Raw genomic sequence first — 22915 nt, 5'->3', positions numbered from 1 at the left:
TTACCACTCTGACATTATTAATTTTGCAGCTAGTTGGTTTTTTTAACAAGGGTTGCAACTTATTGTTTGATGGAGAAAAATCCAAATAAAACAGGAAATGTCAAGGTTTTATCATTGTTTCTCCATCCAAATGTGTTTATTCACCATGGAAACAGGACCAAAATAAACATCCATTGTGAGCAGTATGTTTTGTTTTGGACACTGGATTTTGGTTATTCCCTGTCAATGGAAGCCTGGTTGCAGTTCATGGGCATGTAGAAACAGGTCTGCAAACACTGCTGTCCTGGCAGGAGCACCTGATTTGTGTTTCATGATCTCTAATGAAATTATGCATGCGAGTTCTGGCACTATGAACATGTTTGAGCAATTTTCATTTTTCTCAGGGAGTTGTGTTTACAGCCATATCTGATGACATCTGGAGTGTGATGAGGAAAAAATCCTTTGTTTGTATGCTGAGATTTCTGTTCAGAGTATTGGACAGGTGTTTCCAAGGAGCTGGGCTCTTCTCCTTATTGGCCGCACTGTGCACACATACACACATGTAAGTCCCTGATGGTTTCCCTCAGGCCTGGTGAATCTCACACAGAGCAGACAGTAATGAGAAAAAGGATAACTGTGTTCCATCAGCAGCTGAGCCCTGCAGCTCCTGTCAGCATTAAATGCACATATATAGCCACTAGCCATGCAGTTGCTAAGATTTGGCAGGGAAACATCCCCAAAGTTGATTCAAGAGATTGGATGCTGCTGGAGCTGATTTCGAGCTGCATCCATATTTCATTTATGTATACATGCTCTCTGAAGGTGGAAAATTGCCTGGGCATCTGTAAAAAGGCTGCAGCGTAGTGTAGCAGGTCCAAAATAAACTCTGGGATCGTCATTATCAGCTGATAGCACATCAAAAAAACAACCATAGTAGTTAGAGTTATAGGCCCGAAAGTCCCCAGCTCAAACTATATTAACAGGCCTCCACATCAATCTTGGTCAGCAGGGTCTCCAACAGGCTGGAGGGAGAAAGATATAGTGACCACTATGACAGTGTTGTTTCCACACCCGCTTACTGTTCTCAAGTTAAAAGCTCTCAAAACCAGACGTCCAGGCCTCTGCAGACGTGCCACAAAAGTGCACTGCAAAACATCATACAGGAGGTTAGAGGAATAAACTAATGCTCTATCATTCATTTTCTGAAGTTGTTGTTCTTCACACTCAGACATTAGCAAGAAGAAGAGCTAAACAAATACGCTCACCAACTAAGGAAGCCTTGTGACCTGAAATAATCATTCATGTTTTTTGTGAATGATCGCATAGTGTGCCAAATATACAAAATTATACTCATCAAACAAAGTTCATAGAGAATGGATCTGAACTGCAATTTTCTCATCCACCCATGTCTATTTGATAATGTAACAGCATTCATCAGTCAGACGTCTGTGGGTAGGTCATTTTCTCTGTGGGTGTAGCCACTAGCCAACTGACTGTAGCCTGTCGAGTCCTCTCTCACTCCCATTTCTCTCCCAGAATCATTTTCTCTGACAGTTGGCGTTTTTCAGACTTTCAGTCTTTTTGAGCTCATCATCTGTGACAGCTGTAATTCTTGGGTGCTTGACACATTTTCTGCCTGGTTCATTTCTACAGTAAACACGTTGAGAGACGCTCTGAACTCAGTGTCACTCGTCATGAATTTATTTCCTCTGTGGCAGCCTTCAGAAACTTCTGCAGGTAAAACTAGACTAACAAAACACTTTTAGGGCTGATGAACTCTAAAAGACCCCAAATTAACAGACTTGAAAACACTCACTAGTCTAAAAACATTAGACTAAATAATGAGAAGGAAAGCCATCATCAGACTTCCCAGCATGCATTGTTTGTATAAAAGAAATCTGTTAGGTTGTACAAGGTTGTAATTCAAATTTGTTAACTCAGCAAAAGGGCGTGCCTCAAGGCTCTTCTCTGGGGCCATTTCTATTTTCTATTCTTCCTTTGGTTTTGTCTTTTGTCTTAAAATAAATGACATGTGGTGACGGTAACAATATCTCTGATTTCTTCCCTCTAGTTTCATCTTTTGTCTTTCGACGGTGTCTATCCTGAGATTTGTATTTTTGTGTTGTGTGTTGTGCTTTGTATTGTTTTGTTTTCTGTTTGTTCTTGTAAGTGTTCATTTCAAGACACCCTTGAAAACAAAATTATTCATCTCATGGAGTTTTCCCCTGACATAATAAATTTTAGTGTAGAGGCTTCTGTCTTGTAAAATACCATGGGGACTTCCTGTGTGCCTTTTGATACAAGTTAAATTATGTCATGGTTGTTTCCTTTGATAATAATTAAACCATTGCTGACCTTGATGATGGTAAGCATTCAAGTCAGTCCTGTCTGTAACCCCATTAATTTCTAAGTTAAGAAGCGTTGTGAGAGCACTGTCATATTGTCCTTACACCTGTTGGAGGCCTTTTGGACACACCGGGATTGTAGATGTCAGGTACGGCACTGAGAGAGACACCTATGATCCTTTCAGCAGTCTGAGGTTTTGCGGTTCCTGTACCAGGCAGTGATATCACTGTTATCACACTATGATTGTTTCTGTGGCTTTTGCCGTCTTTTAATAAGCTTTTAACCAGGATGTAATGTGCTTTGCTTCTTCTGATTCAACCACAGGGTTTTGATTCACCAGTAAGGGGAGCTCCACTGTGCTAAAAGCTACTGATTCATTCAGTGATAAAAGTGTTTTGGTGTAGTCAGTTCACTTTGAAGATTATTATATGTTTAAGTTTAATCGTCTCACAATGTTTTACAGTGTACCGTGCCACAGTGCCTCGCTCCACTAATTATAATTCATTTTTAAAAATCCTTTATATCCCACACAGTTCCACCTTCCAAGACTCCCAGACCAGAAAATGTGTCTGGGCTAGACCAGTAACCACAGACCTCCATACTTATGCTGCATATGCAACCACAGAATGTACTGCACCCCTAAAGCAACTAGGTGAATATAAGAAATAAATATACACCTTTAAAAATGCATGGTCTATCTCAGATAAACAAAATTCCCAAATGCAACTGAGGAGAAATTCTGCGTGAGAGACAAATGGATCATTCTCTCCTGGTGAATCAGACTTCTGGAGGAGGAGGGGATGCAGCGGTGGCTCCCTTGGCCTACTTTCATCCATTCACCAGCCAGTTCATCCTCCTGGGAACACTGGAGGTACAGTATATAGAGGGAGTTCAGCCACGCTTGGCCTGTCACTGCAAGACAGCAAAGAAATGGCTGCACTCAGGGTGGGGAGGGGGTGGTGGAGGGAGAGTCAGCACACTTACTGTACATAAAGAGGGGACAAGGGCAAAAATGGTCCAATCATTCTTTGTTTCCATCTTTAAACTCTCTATTTCCTCTCATTCCACAGCCTTGGTGCCTTGTGTATGTGGTTTTTTTTTTGTTGTTGTTTTGTTTGTTTTGTCACTGCTTGGTTAAGCTCAGACCCAGCAGATGTTTCTGTTGTGTGAATTCCTGAAAGAAGAGGTGTATAAAATATCTGGGCAGATTGACATACATCTCCACACTCCTCCACTTTCCCTCCCATTCTTCCTCCCTCGCTCTCTCTCGTGTCCTCGGGCTCCTGTCACTGACTGAGCTCCAGCAGGTAGATATCCGTAATTATTAAGGTGGAGGAAAGCCTCTCACTGGATTGCCTACAGGTGTTTTTCAATGCAGAGGAATGTACACAGACACAGTTAAAGTGAAACACAGTTTAAAGCAGCCTCACCACAGAAAGCATTAAAGCTACTTCTAAAATCTTTCCAATTCCAGATTCAGCGTGTTAATGCTCTGATTTTCTTCTTTATGCGTCCTCCTACGGATTTGTCCAATTACTACTCTAAACGGCATCAGGGTCTTGTTGCTAGGTTACCGGCAGGTAACACACACCGATACCACAGGAGTTGTTAAGATGAAGGTGTTTCCAAATAAAGATGATTCATTACCTTCCAGCTTAAGAGTGAAACCTTCGTTTTCTATTGTCACCCTCTTCCACCCTCTCTCCGTCAGCTTGGGTATGTGACAGACGGAGACAGGCATACTAAGTCAGATGGAGATGCATGAATTCACAGATGATTTCATGTGAAAGCACACAGATTTTGAACGGTGTCTCAGACTAATGTTTAGAGGAGGGGGGAAATGTTTGCCACAGGACAGTTTCTGCTTAAATATCTAGGTTAAGAAGAAGTCTTTTCCAAAAGGTTCACCCCAAAACACCTACATGCTGAAGTTAAATTCTGGAAAATCAAATTATGACTCAGACAATGAAAAGGAAAATTAAAGATGGCAAGCCTGTTCAGCCGCAGTGTAACCGAATGTATGTATGTGTGCGGTTCCCCTACAGGGCATCCAGGAGATGAGTCTCGCCCATCCACACCCAGTGTCACAGTTTGAGCCTGGTCCTGGAGGGGGCAGGAAGCCGTGACGCATGGCACGTTTCCCCTGGGTGCTGGCTGATGCCCCCTGACAGATTGAGGCTGCAAGGATGTGTTCAGCGTCTACGTGTGTGCTGTCTGCGTTTATGGATGTCTGCCTGTGTCTTAAGGATGTTACATTCATCAGAATAATGGGAGGCAAGCCTCACAGTTGGGTACAGGACCACTGCAGCTTTGTTTGTTTGCTCAAGCAAATTAAATAAAAATTCAAAAATAAATTAGTCATAAAAGCAATCATCAGTGTTTTGTAACTGATCCTCCTACTGCGATTTCTTCTGTATTTATTTCTTCAAACTTGCCAAATCACTTTTTAATTGCCTTTTTGTGAAAGTAAGCCTGGGCCACGCGGTTTATGTTCAATCACTGAGTCGCCCACAATAAATTTACATTTAAAGGAACAGTTTGAGACAAAATTACAAAAAACCCTGTTAAACCCCGAAGTTATGGTTTCATTGCCGGGGTTACATACTGGAACAATTCCTTGGTGAACAGTGTGTGGACACAATGATTTCCTAGAGTCTTGAAATAGCTCAAGCATGTGAAACTGAAACTATTATTTCATTATTTTTCTTATATTTCATAGACTAAATAACTGAGTGGATTCATTGAAAGTGAAAACAATCATTAGTTGCAGGCTGACTTTAGTCACAGACTCCTCTAAATCTCAGCAGGACAGCATTCAAGCGTGTTTCCCCAAAATTCAAACTATTCTTTTACTCTACACACCACTGTATTCATGTCAGTGTCAATAGAAAGAAGAACAGAGGCTTTGATATCATTCTAAGCCTGCACAATGCCAGGAACCTAAACCACATTTCAGTGCAACAACCACAGAGCAGTGAAATTACACCCCGTGTTTACAGGAGCTCAGTATTTACATATTAAAAAAACATTTACGACAAAACAATCCAGCATCACATTACCACAAAATGAAATATTAAATTACTCATGTGCTGTTGCCAGGGAAATTCCTTAAGACCACGTCCCTGGAGTGTGTGTGCATGTGTGTGCACAACAATAAGGCCTACTTTGTGTGAGCTGGTGAAGCATGGCCATGGCCTGCTTAACGAGATAGCATTTGGTGTGATGCTATGTGTGTGAAACTGAAGCACGGGCTGTGTAAACTGAATTAAATGCGTTTGGGTGCGATAAGAATGTGCATGGTGAGCAACGACCTCTGAGCTAGCATAGTCCGCCTATCAGAGTGTATGTGTTACGTGATTAACGTGGACACAAGAGTCAATTTTATTGCCAGCAGCTCGGATGGAGGAAGGAGAAGTAGACTGTACACCAAATCATGTCTGAAAAACAAAATGGATTTCTTTTTTTTTTTTTTTTTTTTTTTTAACGTTGAATGAACACAGCATGCAGCCTGAATTCCCCATGATTTAACCTCCACGTGGCTTAATTGGAAGCTTTCACTGAAATAGGCAGTTTCTTTTCTCGTATTTGTTCCCTGCAGCAGCAAAACCTTCCATCACCTCATCGAAATGACCTCAAATGTCATTAATTATCGTTTGGAAGGCGAATGGCATCCCATATTTTCTTCTGAATCAGTCTCAGCTTTTGTAAAATCATTTCTTTAATGAGTTTAAGATCTGAGTCACTTTAAAGCGTTTCCTTGAATGCCTGCTAAGTGACTTAGACCATTACTGAAAAGTCAAAACTAGAGACCGTAAACTGATTTTTGAAGCTGTGCATTGTCCGGTGTACTACATCCTAAGGGCTGCAGATCACTGCATTTGTTTATCAATCACTGATTAGCTAATAAAAACAAATAATCACTGAACTGAACTTTGTCAGGGTTCTGAAGATAGGGCTTCTCCCCAACACCAGTGATCTGTGTGAGAGTGCTCAAAGACCGGGGGGAGGCTGTTTAGTCAGTGATTCACTTCGGCCCTTCTCCACTCTCTGAGCCCTCTGAAAATACCCAAGGAGCCAAAAAGAAAATACCTTACAGCTGTTCTCTCTGCAGCCAAGCCATTCCTGTGATAATTTCCTGACACAGACAGAGGCCCTGCGTCTGAACCCAACTCCCAACGAGTCTTTGACTCCAATCTTTCTATGAGCTGATCTTTGCCTTGTTTTAAACTGCACTTTAAGCCGCTGGTTGTCTTTTAGTCTTGCCTTAAGAAATGCACTTAAAACTGCCAAAGGGTTCCGAGGGCCAGTAAGAAAAGGGATGAGGAGAAAACATAAGGAGGCTGGGGGCTGGAAGTATCACGTATGCCACTGGGAATGTCAGTGTCACGACCTTAGAGGAGAAGGCAAAAAGATCAGCCTCCGGAGCGCTTATCTCGCTCTCCATCTGTAGTAGATTTTGTGACACGAGGAGCTCAGAGGGATAGAAAACACTTCAGGCCCCCCTCTCACCCCCTGTAAACCCGAAACAAAAGCACTCCTCTTGTTTTCTGGCTGTGAGAGAGGCACACAGCATGAATAATTAACAAGGGACAAACAATAACTATCAGCTGCCTTTCTGAGAGTTGTCGCTTATCTGTTGCTGGAATCAAAAACAGAGTTGAGCTTGTTTCTCAAAAAAGCGATGTGCATTTTTCTTACAAAAGTAATTTAACTGTGACCCTTAGGATACTCACTGGCAGCAGCTATTTGTTGCATTTGTTGTGCTGCAGAACTTTTTTCATTACTTTCCCCACAAGTAATGACTGCAACTTGTCTCATCTGTATAAATAGGACGTTGACTTTCACCATGCCTTGCTGTGTTTGTGACATAAATCAAACACTTCCAAAGGAAACTTTAAAGACGTTTCCCCACTGAGACTAACAAACTGTAGAGAAGAGTCACATGACAAAGATATTTGATATTTTCATTATTGATTAATCTGAAACTTCTTTTCTTGACTGTTTGTCAAAAAATAGTGAGAGACGGCCTTTATGAGTTGCCACAGTCCACAGTGACATCTTCAAATGTCTTGTTTTATCTAATCAAAAGTCCAAAATCCAAACATCTTCACATTTAAGGAACTGTAGGAAATAGTAGACGGGTGGCATTTTTGCACAGGAAATTGCAAAAGTGATTCTTTGATCATGAAAATAGTTGCCTGTTGATCCTTTTTCAACTGATCAATTAATTAATCGACTAATTGTTGCGGTTCTGAGATTGGTATCTCAGGCCAATCTAAAAAAAAAAAGTCTGAATCCAGAGAAAAGCGTTAGAGTCAGAATTATTCTGAAATTGTTTTTATTCTGCCACTGAACTAAGATTTTTGATCATTATTGTCTTTATGATACAGAATGATATCGCTGACTTTCAAAATAACACTGAGTTTGTGTTTATCACTCCAAATAAGAGTTGTGATAAGCCGGAGAGGGTGAACCGGAGGCGTGTGTGTGTGTCGGCGGAGAGTCTCCGCCCTCCGGAGCAGAGCAGGCTGCAGGATGAGCCGCTCAGCTCTCAGTCACTTCACAAAACTGTTTGCATACCAGTCTCCCCTCCGCGCTGCATGCTGTCCAAACTGGGATCGCTGATCTCGGAGCGCTGGATTTTATTAGTTGGACGCTGCAGGGCACAGTTCACCTCCACGGACATCCGAACTGATCGGCGGTTTTTTATTGTTCTATTTTTAAACACTTGCATCCAGCAGTTCCAGGTTTCTCAGGCTGTTTAGTGACATTTTTTCGCAGAGAAGCAGCTTGTCACAGACAGAGGTTTCGGCACCGAGCTGCGTTTTGAGGTAAGAAACGTGCCACTGCTCTGGAAAAGTGTCTCCAACTTAAATGTTGTGTGTCGAAACGAAAGATAAATGACCGCAGTTTAAACCCCTCGTTTGTTTTCGTGCTTCGTTGAAGGAGCTCGTTATTTACCACACCGTGTCTTAATGGGCGATGTTGTGCGCAGTGTTTGATTCCCAGCTTACTTTGTTGCTGCAAGTTGCATTTTCTCCCTCAGTCGAGTTGGAAAAACCACAGTAACGTCTTGTAAGAGAAATTAAATAATGGCCAAAGACGCGAAAAGCTTTATTAGCCTTTAAAACCATGTAGACTTGAGTTAACCTCAGGTCAGGTTGCTATTTCCCCCTTAAGGAATGAAAAACACACAGAGACCGAAAATCCACTGGCGAATAAATGTGCCCAGAATCAAATGGAAATTTGGTTTTGATATAGAAATGGTTTGATATACAGGTTTTTCATTGTAATAGTGGGTTATACTGTGAGAAACCTGACAGCAGGGACAATCCGTAGCGATGTGTGTCAGTCTCCAAGCTGGCATCCTTCCCACGGGGGTCCAGCCTTAACCGAGGAGGAGGCTGTCTGCAGAGATGTATGGGGTCACCAGATGGATGTCTCTGACGGCGCTACCTTTGCTGTAAGGCAGGAGTTCACTGTCAGTTTGCATTAATCAGAGGGATGCATCATCCACAACCACCATCATCCCACTTCCTCTGTCCTGAGGAAGCAAACATGACACATTCAAGAGCCCTGAAAAGGAAAACTCAGTACTTTTGAAGGCACAGTCAACTGCTTTATTACAAAGAGCTGAGTGTGTGTGACTTTGTAAGTCTGCAAGCAAATTTAGGGTGATTTTTTTTTTTTTTATCAGCAAAAAGTTTGCTGCTTAACTTGGACACCAACAGCAGAAAAAGTGTGTATTTGGAGCAAAAAGTTTCTACTCAAACAAAACGCATACATTTGCCTAGTTACAGTAACAGCTGGAAATCAGATTATAATCAGATTTCGCCCTGAGGAGATTGGCTCCAAGGGACCCATTAACACACACCAGTGTCCAGGTGAGTTTTCTTGCCTGGAGTTAAAGTCACATCCACTCGCTCCAGCTCTCCATCTCCCTGAGGCTGGTACAGTGTGTCGGGAAAGAGGAGAAAAGGATCATATCCCACCCCAGCAGCTTGGAGAGACCGACAAATCAGCTTCTGTCATGATTAATGACCTCAGCTACGATACTGCTGCATCATGTAAAGATTTCTCTCTTTCTTTGTCTGTCTCTTTGTCGGTTCCACCCTTTTCTATTTTCTCCCAAACCTAAATGATTGGGAGATTTGTAGAGAGAGAAGCATACAAACTGAAAACAGAGGCGTGTTTGTTCACCATGTTGTGGGTGAACATTTGTCTTGTCAGAAAAAAAAAAAAAAAAGAAAGTAGTATTGATGCTTTTGGAGCAGCTGCCAGCACAAATGACTAAACTTCGCCTGAAGCCTTTCTCTCCTCAGCTTGATTCACATGAGTGTTGGGAAATAGTTTAGTTGCTCAGACACAGAAGTGATGTCCGCTGGATACAAGTACAAATGCAAACAACAGGGTTTGTAAACCTACAGTGTAATTTATACAGGGAATAAAGGTCAGCAACAATGCATTTGGTTTCCTTGGCAGACCGCGGAGGATAGCAATTAGGAGGGAGCATGTTTGAGTGGATTCAAATCTCCACCGTGCCAAGCTGGTATTTATTCCGCCCACAGACTCACAAAACCTGGTGTGAGACTTGCCACTGGTGATCAGTGCACTCATTAAAAATTAGTAATAGTGCCTCTGATGATGTGTTGCTCTTAATCACACGTTCACAGTGCCGGTGAAGAAACGAACAGCAAAAACAAATGAACAGGAAAGGAAATGTGAGATAGAGAAAGTGTGTGTGTGTGTTTGAGAGTTCACTGCTCCTCTGCCACCCAGTCCTTGGCAGGGATAGAGGAGTGTGAATTGCAGTGTGTGGCAGCTCCTGCTGAGAGGGACAGGGTGACTGACTTGATGCTGCCTGGTCTGGCAAAGCACATCTCATTAAAGGCCTAAAATTAATCAATCTGCAGTTCCACATGGTTGAGCGCCTCCGATTTCTGGCTCGCCTCTATCCTCTCTCCCTTTTTCTTCATTTTGCTTTTTTGGCCTTTTTTTGATCACCGGCTGTGATTTTACATCTCGGATTCATCCCATCTCGCCACACAACCTTCATCTCCCTTCTCTAACCATCTCCCTCTCCGTATCATCTTATCTATTATTCTTTATTCCTCTTGTTCCCATCCTTTCTCTTCTTCATTTTCTTTACCCACCCCTACACCCTCTTATCCAGCCTGCAAAGCGCGTCTGTATCTGTATCGATGGGTTCAGAAGGAAAACGAGGCTGGGTCATCACTCTACACTCGCTTTCCCCTGTATCAGCCCCAGTACGGCAGCAACCGTCCGTAGAGAGCCCGGAACTAAATGGAGTATCTATTGGCTCAATGAGAAAATTGCTTTTTTCGATTGCTAGAGGACCCTTCATTTAATGTGTGTGATGCAGAGGCCTCAGCCAGTAATGGGTTCAGCATCTTTGTTGTCAGGAGACATGAGAAAATGAAATTTGCTTTTCAGCTGGCAGAAATAATTTACTCTCAGAAAGGTGTATTATTCATCAGCTGTTTAAAAGCCATGAAGGTGTATGTTATTAGATATGTTGGTGCTATGTATTGTAAGCACTGAATGTCCAAATGTTTTAGTTGTTTGCTAAAGGGTTACGTGTTATAAATAAAGCCTCTGTCCACCGCAGCCAACATGCACCTTCTCAGAACATATGACTGCATTTTGTGCCTTTGGTGTTGAAACACTGCAAAATGTTTTTTTTGGGTTTTTTTTTATGCTTGGTGAAGTGGAAACCTTGGTGTAGCGATAAAAGCAAAATGCGACAAAACGCAATGGAAACAGTCAACAAATTAATCACGACACACATGATTAATGTCCACTGAAGCTTCTGCTCCATTGAAGAGACGAAAACATCAGATCTGTGTGGAGTAATGAGGAGAGCGTAACGTTTCTCAAATGAATACATGAAACAAACATAAATGCCGTATTTCCATCTCATTTTCCACATCATTTTCATTTGTTTGAGGTTTGACTGGCGTTCTTTTAATCATGTCGTGTTGTTGTACCCTCTTCATCTGCTGTGGTTTCATGGCACCCGAATGGAGAATGTTTATCTCAACGCACCCTGCTCCTAATGTTTGTGTGACATTTTGAAGTATCACACAAGAAAAGGTTGGTGGAAACAGCAGTATTAGAAAATAACTTCCTCAGTTGGGCAGAAAAAGTTTTTACTCTCACTAGAGGTGGTCTTTGCCTTTTTCAAATAACGTGTTTCCTCAGACACTATAAATTAAAGCCTAAGTCATAACGGGACTCTCTGTGACCCCTTATGTCAAGTACAAACAAGTTTTAGATGTGCTTTTGGTCACTTTCCTGAATGAACATGAGAGAAAATGCTGCATAATCCAGTAATATTCATACTTTCCTTTGTCCCTTGCGTGACTCCATATGGGCCAGGAAGTAGTGAGTGACCTAAGCGTTGGGCAGCTGGCAGCCCCAGAGTTCACTGAGAGCAGGAAGCTGAGGGGCTTCTGTCTAGTGACGCTTCCTTTTTATCAGGAGGAAGCAGACTGACTGTTTGGGCTAAATCCAAGAAGTCTTTGTGGTTATCTTGCATTCACCCTATTTCCCTCAATAATGGCTGTGCTGAGCAGGTAATGAGGTAAAAGGTGTTTATTTGCTGGGCTTGGCAGATAGCAGGCTCTCAGACGGGCTCACAGATTGGTAGGCGCTTAGTTGAAGGCACACTCAGACCCGTCTCAGGATGTTCAAATCTCATCTATCTTGAAATCCCCCCCTAGCCATCTTTTCCTGCGCATAATGTTTTTTCAGAACTAATGAACTGTGTCACTCAGGTGTCCATTAAAGGCTGCTGGTGAGGACCCACTGGTCATTACACAGAGCGAGCACGCTCAGTAAATCCCTCCGCTTTTGCCGGCAGGTTTCTTCATCACCTTGTGCTCTTTTTATCCCCCAGATGTAGTCAAAGCTCAGAGAGGGGCTTAGGCTGGCCAGGAGTCTGGGCCTGATAGGTATGTGACATGGGGCTAATGTGTGGGGAGATTACCTGCCTGGCTTCAGAGAGGCTGGAGCACAAGTCTGATCCGCTGAATGATGCTGAAGTTTAAGCACATTGCAGCCTAAGAGAGCACTGTATAAAAGAAATAGCTGTAGTGCCACACAGGTTTATGCTTTTTGTATATAAAATGGAGGCATTTGTTTGCCGGATGAGCAACCAGCTCTTTGGTTAAGTTCACACAATAGCACTGGGTTGACTCACGTCAGGTTCCATGTTGTTCGCACGCTGGGCAGGAAGAAGCTGGGTGCTAATCAAGCAGCACCAGGGAGGAAGAGCTCATTTTATGGATGTGTGGTTGTTTTCCACACTCACTGACAAACACTGGAGCTTTTCACTGTAGATAATATTTAGGGAACATTTTATAGATAAAGAACTTTTATTAGACTCGACTATTGCGTTTTTTTTTTCTTGCTCAAATGACTTGGTTCCTGTCATGGGTTTTGATAAAAACTCAATGTTCAGATTATTTATCAACACAAATGGAGGATTGTACACTCAGTGTGAGGACACGATGTGTTGTGAATAAAGAATATCACAATTGTCTGTATTTTCAGAGCGCATACTGTGAATTGACTCTGTGTTAGGGCTGGTATATATTTCTCCATCTGCACATAAGATAACAAGCTGAGTATGATAAACAATCTTAAGTTGCAGGCCAAATGTGTATCATCTCCACTGCAACTTTTATTTTTTACATAAACATAAACAAGTAATCTTGATACAGAGATTTTACCTTATTGTTTTTAAAAGAATGTGACCAACATACTGAGCAGAACATTTTACAGTGTAAAAATCTCCTTGCGTGTGCTCTTTGGTGGGCTATGACCAAACTATGACTATTACTAAATGACTTCAAACCCAGTTTGGTTACTTATTGGCCAACACCCATTCTGATATATCTGCAGTAAGCTAATATCTGTCGAGTTATCAGTTCACATCAGAAGTATGTATTACATCAGTGTTCACTGATGAGGAGACACACGTCTGGCCATAAAAACCATTTCACCTCATTGTGGGCCACTGTTCTGATGTTCTTTAGCTGTTTTTCGGGGACGGTACCGTGAGCCAAGCTCAGCCCAGATCTGTTTTAACAGCCTCTCCCTGTGACTCATTGGGCCTAATGGTTCTCCCGTCTCCTGACTCAGGCATTTTTCTGATGAAATGGGACTCTCTCCCAGCTTCTGGTCTTCCTCTTTTTCTGGTGCCCCAGCCACAACTGTGTCCCAACCCCTCTTTACTTTCTCTCCTTCTCTATTCCCAGGTTCTCCTCCTTGCGTGCTCCTGCTCTTTCCATCCAAGTTTCTGGAATAAGAGAATATAGCTTTACAAGAATACCCTCATTAGTCATCTGGGCCTTTTATAATGTGCCCTATTTTATTAAATACTCAGCTCTGCATTTTTTATTTCCTCTGCCTAAAGGGGATCTGAGCCCCTGTAAATATCCTGTTTATTTTTAATCACTGACGATGGGCTACACAGTGTAATGCAATATGATAATTGTTACTCAGAAATTCAAATGCTTGCTCTTACCACAAATTGATTTGGTAATTTACAGGCCACAAATTATTGTAGGGATGGACAGTAGGTTGTTAATGATGACCCAGATAATTAGCCCATTATCATTTTAAGTGCATGTCGGGTGTTGAAGCTCGATGTTAGCTCATTAGCTCAGTTTTACTTGTTTGGATGATGATGGGAAGTCTTGAAATGAAGCCGAGATGGTGCAGTTACATCAGATTTACGGACACAGGGAGGACTGTTCGTTGGTACATATGACGTAGTCTTGTCTGCTGTCTCTGCTTTTCCAGCGTGGCTGAATTAAAGAGTACCTCTAAGAGATTTATTTTGAGCGTGATTTGGGTTTGCATCCCAATCGGCTGTCTGCAGTCAGTGATAACCGTACAAACCTCAAATACACAAACATAAAAGTACATGAAGCTCTCCCACACACATACCCCTGCAGCCTGGGTGCTGCTGGCAGAACTCAACAGGAAATGGGGTTGTTTTAGATTTACTGTTTATGGATCTAATATCTGCTCGAATCTAGGCTAAATGTTTTGCATTCAGCTAGTAAACATAGCACAGAAAAACCGTAGCCAAGCAGAGATTTCTTTATTTTAACTTGGAAGTGGATGTTACAGTAGACGTTTCTGGACTAATGTGATTCTCCTTCTCCCGCCTTGCAGTCTGATTATGTGCATTTGTATTCAAATACAATGCCGGTATGAGGGTAAGCACTTAAAAAAAAAAACAAAAAAAAACAGCATTTTACTTTCCGCTACGCTGGCTGCTTTCTGCTGCCTTTGAAGCCCACACACCTTGTCCACAGCACTGCTCCCTGCAGCTCCTGCGGGATAACAGCAATGTTACAGTCGCTCCCACAGGGCAAGATTCTCTATGCGTCTAATTAGACATATGGACTCCTTGTCAGCCTCCACAGCATCAGGGGGACAGATCAGTGTTTGATTAAAAAAAATCCACAGCGGGTTCCAGCCTCTACCTGGGGAAACTTGTGGGAAGGGCCAGCTAATGATCTCTCTCCCGCCAAGATCACAAGCCTCTGAGATAGTTTAAAAAAAAAAAAAAAAAAAAAAATCTTTAGAGCTTATAAACTCATAGCAGTGTAGATGAGGGCCATCTGTCTGTTTGTATTTAGAACCTCTCATGTGGTTGAGTTATCTCACCTGAGGTTAACCCATATAAAGTCCCTTTGTGTGACACAGGTGCGCATTTGCATTTTGCACGGTTTTCTGCTGGTGCTTCTTCTCTGTCATTCTGTTTATTGCCCACAATCAAATCATTACATCACATGTGGTTGAAAACTGAAGCAGAAAGGGGTGTTGAACTTTGGCATAGCAATAAAGCCAACTGAGGTCATTCGAGCGACCCGGGATCCTTCAGCAATCCAGACCAGTTAATGTGAAGATTGTAGTGATGGTTCTTGGGCAACATCCCTGCCTGTTTCTTACTGTGGTGAATTTACTCATCTGAACGGCCTCTGCATGTCCGACTGCATAATTGGCTTTTAACAGCAAATCAAATGTACATGTCGTAGACGGTTATTTTTACTCCTCAAAGGGGAAAACAATTAGACAGCAAAGACTGAGCGCCTCACTGCCTCATGATTTTTTGATGGCGCTTTATGAAATTTTTAGCCAACCACCACTTTAAAAGCGTGCTACTCGAGACAGCATTCATGGGTCACTGCACTAAAACACGCCCTCTGTCCTTTGGGCAAACAGTCGGTCAATGCCAGCCGATGTGTTACGGCCACAAGCAAACCACGCTGCCATTACTGTGAAGTGCTGTGAATGTGCTGCATTTAATAAACTCGGTGGATCAGCTCCCACAAGGAATTCTTAAGAAAAATGGTTTTCTAAGAAGAGAAAAATAAAAATAGACACATCCTTTTGAGTTAAAGAGCTATTTCCTCACTGTAAAATCTCTTTGCTAATAGTTATTAGGGTAAACACATGCACACCATGAAGTATAATTCTTTTTTTCCTTAATCCGTACCTCGCTGCATCTTCTTTTCTTTGAAGCTTAGGGAAAAAGGAGAATCCTCTGCATAGGAGAGCTAGCCACTGTTTTAACCATTCATGTTTTCATGAAAATATATTTCGGTCCTAACGTTTGTGACAGCAGAATTCAGGGATCACCTTCATGTGTGTTTGTCAGAGATAGCAGAGGCTCAGCAGGCATTTCCAGTATGTGAAAATAAATTGGCTGCAGTGTTCATTGATTTAAGTGTTTAAAAAAAGAGAGTACAGATGCTTGGAGGGATTTTTTTTTCAGTAGAACATCGGGTAATCTTGGATGACTTCCCACTGATTTGTCACCTGTCCCACTTCAGGACAACAGGGCAGCAGCAAAGTCGTCCAACCAAATATTGACCACCTGGGTGTGACGCTCAAAACTGTGAAGTGTTTGAGGACAAAACAGACAGCTCAGGCACTTCTCCAGGAGTCTGCACCCCGGAGGAATGGGCCCAGATCATCTTTCCCGATAACACTTGGCAGGAGTTAGATCCCATGTGAAATGCCTCAGCACCAGTGCTGAAGCCAAAGTAATTTTGTAGGTGTCTCTGAAAGCCCCTGGATGTGTTTAGGTTCTTTTGGCACGAACTCTCAAGCCACAGAGTATAAATAAAACAAAAAAACACCATCCATCTCTTCAGCTGGTGGCTCCAATCTGGTGCTTTAACTGGATAGATGACAAAACAGGATTTAATGCAGATAAAACAGCATTTAGATTACTTTCTTTGATACTTAAATAAAATTTAGCCTCAGTCAATAACCGGACATGATCTCATTTGATCTCACAACATTAAAATGATGCACAGAAGAAACAATGAAGGAGGAGAGAGCCAGTGTTGTGAGCAATTACCAAAACCACTTTTGCTTATCTCTGCAGGCAGTTTGGAATTGGACAAGCTGCTTTTTTATTTAACACAGAACAGATGTCCAATCTTGTCTTACTCAAAACATTACTGGGTAAGCTTTCCATATATTTGCCACATCTTTCGAACCCCCCCACCAACCTCAGCCACCCCTGATAATCTAGTCTATACTGTGAGCTTTAAAAACACCCTCTTTAAATATTTGGCCAGCGCTTCATGTGTGTATATTTATTCTGTTGCTTTTGGCCTGAACCAAAGGTCTGTTGTGTTTCCAAGAAGTTTTAAGAATTTGCCGACAGCTGGAGATTTTGAAAAGTCAAAAAACAAAACCATTTAACGTCTCCTACTGTAACTTCATAGCTCATTATACCGAATATCTTCTGTTATCTCCTCCTGCTTTGTTCATATCTTCACCATTTGGAGGCTGGTATCAACACAAGTCTCATGCCGTGAAAATTAATGAGTTACATTTTTCCTTTGTTGTGTAGGCTCATATGTTATTTGTGATTCAGAATGGATTTCTTTTTTATAGAGACTATATAACAGAATTGCTGAATAGATTCTGGCTTTTTGCACAGGCTTCCTTTAACAATCTGCAACATTAATCTATGGGAATTTGATGAAAGCTTCTTTGATTATACCTCCACCACCACTGTGAATTGCTGTACGTGAATCTCCAAGACAAGTAGAAGATTTTTTTTGTCGTTTTTTTGCATTTTAAACTCAGTTCACATGCAAACGTTTAAATAAGCAGAAGAGCAGTAATTTGTTTCTCCATAAATATCTCAGCTGCGGTCACTCCGGTGGTCCTGTTACAGAAGTGGAGAGCACTAAATGGGCTGTTTATTTGTCAGTGTTAGGCTGTGGTGGGCTTATGGAGATATGCTACCCTTCTAACGCTGCAGTGCATGCATGGGCGCATTACACGCAATGTCATCACTACCCCCAATTAATACTCAAGACAGCATCAGCGGCATCTGCTCAAGCAAGACAGTTGTCATCAGTTCCCTAGAGTTGAGAAAATTGAAATAAACTCAGCAGTGGTGTCATTGCTATTCTGAACCTGTTAACTGTATGTGCTCTGTGAGCAGGTTCATCCAGAAGCTTCTGCATTTCATTTATGGCTTTTCTCATACTTTAGTGTTTTGAGTCTTAAATCAAAACCAATAATTACAGATTGCTTTGACCTCACCGTGTTGCCAGCGTTTCGCTGACCACATCCATCCCCCACACAATTGTCTCAGATCCATCATGTTTTGTGGTGTAAACCTATTGACTTGTGTTTCTTTGGGGACCTAATCTTGGACTGCCTCCAAGCAGCTCAGTTTCCATCCTCTCCCCATCTTTCCTCTGCCTCCCATAAATCAATGTGATGTAATTGCATAAACTCCCTTTCCCACAGCTCGGGCCTGAAGGCAGAGTATTCTCAGAGAGAAAGTGTTTCAGTGTGGCCAGTTGACCTTAACCCCCTGATTCCCACAGCTGCAACTTCCCTGGCTTGTGAAAGTCCTATTAAGCCTTTAAATATCTCCATTTGCAGAATTTCTGTCATTGTTAATGTTTGGTGTTTTATGTATTGTTTTTTTCAAAGCAGCAGGGCTGTAGAAGTTAACTTTCTCACAGCTGGTACTGACTGTTTACATCTGGCTAATACGCTCTAAGCTCAGCAGATTAAATCTCATTTCTCTGAGTGCTTTTTGTGTTGAGCCAAGCATGATTTTTCCTGACGTCTCCCCGCTTGTGGCTCCCTCAGCCAATCGCGGGAATGTTTCTTAAAGCACTCCTGCATTTTCACAAGATTGGAAAATGTCCGACCCCCTTTTTCCACATTTCAGTCCCTCTTGGCCTCCTCTCGGGACTCACTCAGAGGCAGGATATCACCTCAAAGGATATCTTTCAACTCTTTGTCCAGGGAGTATCAAGCTTAGAGTCAACCAGTGTGCAAAGGAGCGTATCCTAAGGTTTTTGGAGTGGGCAGAAGTCTTACTCACGCAGTCAAGAATTTTTCTTTATCCTGGTTACATCTTCAGTTGCTCCAGTAATCTTCCTGCCGTTAGTCACACCCCTCTGCTGAAGAACAGGAGTGGTAAAACCATTTTTACGCCCCTCATGCAGAAGCACATTTTCAAGCTATTTGGCCATTAGTGTGAGCATATTTGACAGTGTGAGAGACAAAAAGCATGAGTCATTTTCACTGCTTCCTCTCTGTGATGTTGTGAGTTTGTCACAGCTTGTTACCTGCTATCACCACAGCCACCACATACAAGCTGCCATAGATGAAGGATTCAGAGGGATTTGGGGTACTTTGGCACATGTGCAGCTTTACGAGGAGGTCCTAGAGTGCAGGCCCTCTGGGCTGAGGAAATGATCCAGATGCAAAGCTTCTGGCTCTTGTAACCCAGTGGGACACCTGCCCTCCTGCTCCTGTACAGGCCTCTGCCAGATCCACACAGACACAGGCTGCCATCTCCCTGTATGGATTCCCTTTGTTTGGTTCTAATTTTCTATGCAGCTTGTACAGTATTTGTGTCTTGGCTTTTGTTCTGCTTTTTGTTTCAATGGAGCACAATTATTGCTAAGCTCAAGTCAAACAATGTTTGCTCTCCAATAGTCCAATAGTCTGTTGCCTCAGTTTCTCTTAAGATCACCGGAATGTAAACTCATAACAAGTCCATGTTACATGTAGCTGTACACATTGACTTATGCCTGTGTCTGTTGGTGGAACAGGAAACAAACTACACATTAATGCTGATAACCTATTTTATCTATATTTATATGTTAGCATGCACATAATTGTCTGTATAAGCTCAAAACATTGTTGCCTAATTTATTTGAAGGTCCAGTACAGTCAAATGCCTTTTCATTAGGGACTGGAATCATGATATGATATGATATGATATGATATGATATGATATGATATGATATGATATGATGCAATGTGATATAATGTGATGTGATATTGATTCTTAAAGTGCTGACTCCATATGTAATGTGACTCTTTAAGTATTATAGTTAGAGTAGTCCACTGCACTGTACTGGCACAAGTGGTAAGGCACCCAGATCTCAACACATTTCATCTAGTAATCAGTTTTTTAAATTGTGATTGGACCGAATAGCCACTCTCATGATATATATAGTAACTGTTGTGTAAATTTGGGCCTCTGTTCTTTCTTCTTTAGGTTAATGTTTTGTTCCTTAAAGAGTATTCAGTATACAGGATTTTAGTGAAGGTGGTCTTTGTTCCTGGCAAGGTGGCCCACCTCTGCTATAAAACACTGTGGGAAACTTATAAATATGTCACAACAGTATGACCATTTTTTCCTGTCTTTTCCTCGGGGTCTTTAAGAGAGGTTTTTTTGTCATATTATGGCAACAGATGACATTGCCTTGATTGAGTTGTTAAATAAAATAGCACCGGAGCGTGGATGTAAACTGGGCAGTAATCCTGCCATCTTTCTTCATGTTTGTTTATACTTTTGTCTCATAATGTGACCCACATGTCTGTACTTGTAAACAAAAGAAGTAAAAGCATTGTTTTCAGTGCTGTGCTACCTTGTTTGAACATAGTTGAAAACAACAATTCTTTGCCTCAAATAAACAAATAAATAAATAAAAATATTTGTTCTGGAATAAATCAATCACAGATACTCACAGTCATCATCTGCGTTTCAGAACAATGTGTTAATATAGTAGTTAGCTTTTCAGGGTGTGGTCACTGAGGTATGCAGTGAAAACGATCAACGATTGGAACCAGATCCACTGGGCCTCAGAGCTTAGGCTGAACCGATGTTGTAACTACCAGGCAGAGATCCAAGTGTCCCTCAGCTCAATTTTTGATTATATTTCCTTTATTGGGATTTTATTTATATTTCATGCTAATCCCACTTGTGTCAGAGTTTTTGTTTTTCATTTGCAGTACTATTTAATGTAGAGACAATTGTTAACTGGCCATGGAGCAAGGATGAAATTAACAAACGCAAAACATCACTGCTTTGGCAGAGCTGGCTGTGCATATAAGCAAAATGACTATTTCAGAAAAGGAATCCAAAGTCAAATACCCTCCACTGGTTTTGATTTTGAAAATAAGTCGCATCTGGTCTCATTGTGCAAAGAATCTGTTTCCACTTCTTCTGTATCTTCTGCATTTAGATGTGTACCGCATTGTTTGTCAGCACACTAAACAGCTTCATGAGTCTTTAAACAAGCAGGAGGGTCAAGATGAAGGCATATTAAGGACAGATCTTCCCAATTACAGGTAACCCTCCAGATAAAGGACAGTTCTCTTTGCTAAAGACCTTGTAGTAATGATCATTGCTAAAGTGTTCTTAGCTACAGAATCTGATTTCCACATGTATTGAGAACAACCTACTGCTCTGTAGTACTTTAGCAAAACTGAAATGAGGCCTATAAATGGTTAGCAGATGTGTTCGTAACACATATAAGTGGCTGGTTTGACATATAGGACAACAGTGGCCACATATTTCTACATTCAATATCTTGTGGAAAATATTTTACAGGGCACAGTATGTTTTAGCACAGAATACCACAGATTCCCACAGAAGTGATGATCATGATTAATTGTGCTACGAGTTTCATCACTGCGATAATCTGGCATCTCATGTTTAGGGGAGTAAGTAGGTTTGGGATCAGTTTTCCATGTGTAGGTTAACTGACCATGAAAAATGAAGAATATTTTCACAGTTTTAAGACATTTTATAAACCAAATGACTATTCTAGTAGTTGACAAAATAATCAGCAGATTAATCATTAATGGAAACAGCCTTTTGTTAGTGGTTAAGCCATCAAAATAACTTTTTTTTCATGTAAACATTTCACTGCACTTGGTGTCAGTCTTCTAATTTGACTTGAAAATCTGCAAATCTGGAGTGTTGTCTTTTGTGCGCTCATAATGTTTTAGCTGAGGAAAACATCCTGAGGGAAGACTCTATGCAAACTTCTTCTTTGTGCAGACAGCCTGGATCTTCATCTCAATTCCTTTCTGAGTTGGAGGCTCTGTGAGCTGTAAGCTGCATGATTCTCAAGCTTTACTGGGCTTTAGGATTTAACTGGGATGGAAATGGTTATCATGTGGCTGTTCGTCAGCTCGCTGGGCCTGTGGGTGGGGGAGCTGGTGAACAAACTGGCGAGAGTTTAACAGCCCCAGCCCCCTCTGTGTATGTAGTAATGAACTCTTACCTTGGCTTGGAAGGCTGCACTGCTGGTATCCTTACTGTGTTTTTGTAACCCTCACTAAAACAGCCTTGCTCTTAATTGTGTCCCATGGGGCCCTGAGCTCTCAGTATTCACAGCCTTTCCTGTCCCTCACACTGATCCTCCCCCTCTCCCAACCTTAGCCCCATCATCCCAATTCGACAGGTCTTTCCTCTTTAATCGTTCAACTTCAAAGCAGTGTTGTGATGCCCCCCAGGCCCCTAGCTCCTCAGAGACAGGGGGCTAGCCTTGGGGGCCTTGGAAGTAGGGTGAAAGTACGGTGGTATACATGGCGGCTAGTTAAATTAGACATGGGTTAAGGAAAATAACAACAAGTAGTTCAGTTGTTCTTCATCATGGTGTCACTAGAGAGACTTTGGTGTTGTGTAATTATGGAAGCAGGTTGCAGATGTTTGAAAGGGTTTGTCTAAGACACTTTGCACTGTTCTTTGATGAGGGCATCTTTGCAGAGGTGAGAGATACAGGCTGCTGCCTGAGAAACCTGCTACAAAGAGACCTGGCTAATGTTTGCCTCTGATTTACTGTGGAAGAAGTGGACAGTGTCAGCTTTCATCAGCATCAAAATAGCACCCTCCAAACACTTTTCCAGGGTCTGCATTCTTATCAGGTTTCCATTTAGCTCAAAACAATTAACACTGAGAAAACAGAGGACTCCATAATGAGTTCAGTCTGCATCTTTTAGCTGGAATAATTGTGTGCCTCAAATGAGTGAACACACTCTTGCCCGGAGTGTAACCCTGAGAGCACCTACTGTAGTGCAGAGAACAAAGAAAACAGTGGGTAAGCGGCGGCCAGAGAGACGAGAGTGAGTGATTAGTTGTGCGATGGCCTCTGATCAGAGTGAGGATTGTTTATCCATCGTGGTGGTTTATCTTTATCTCTGGTGGTTGACTCACACTGTTAGATCAATAAATCCAGATGGGGTAAGGCAGTAATTC

The 22915-nt window shown here is 41.9% G+C and overlaps 1 protein-coding gene across 1 annotated transcript in view; it reads left to right on the top strand.

The window, feature by feature from the left end:
* Window positions 1-7896: 7896 nt before the first annotated feature.
* Window positions 7897-22915, top strand: part of tspan18b (tetraspanin 18b) — a 31546-nt gene continuing 16527 nt past the window's right edge. The window contains exon 1 of the mRNA XM_041037417.1: window positions 7897-8156. The gene's annotated coding sequence lies outside the window, so the exon portion shown is untranslated. The remainder of the gene's footprint in view (window positions 8157-22915) is intronic.

This window comes from Toxotes jaculatrix, chromosome 5 (assembly GCF_017976425.1).
Source record: "Toxotes jaculatrix isolate fToxJac2 chromosome 5, fToxJac2.pri, whole genome shotgun sequence".
NCBI lineage: Eukaryota > Metazoa > Chordata > Actinopteri > Toxotidae > Toxotes > Toxotes jaculatrix.
The sequence above is the reverse complement of the archived record's forward strand: the minus strand, read 5'-3'. Positions and strand labels throughout refer to the sequence as shown.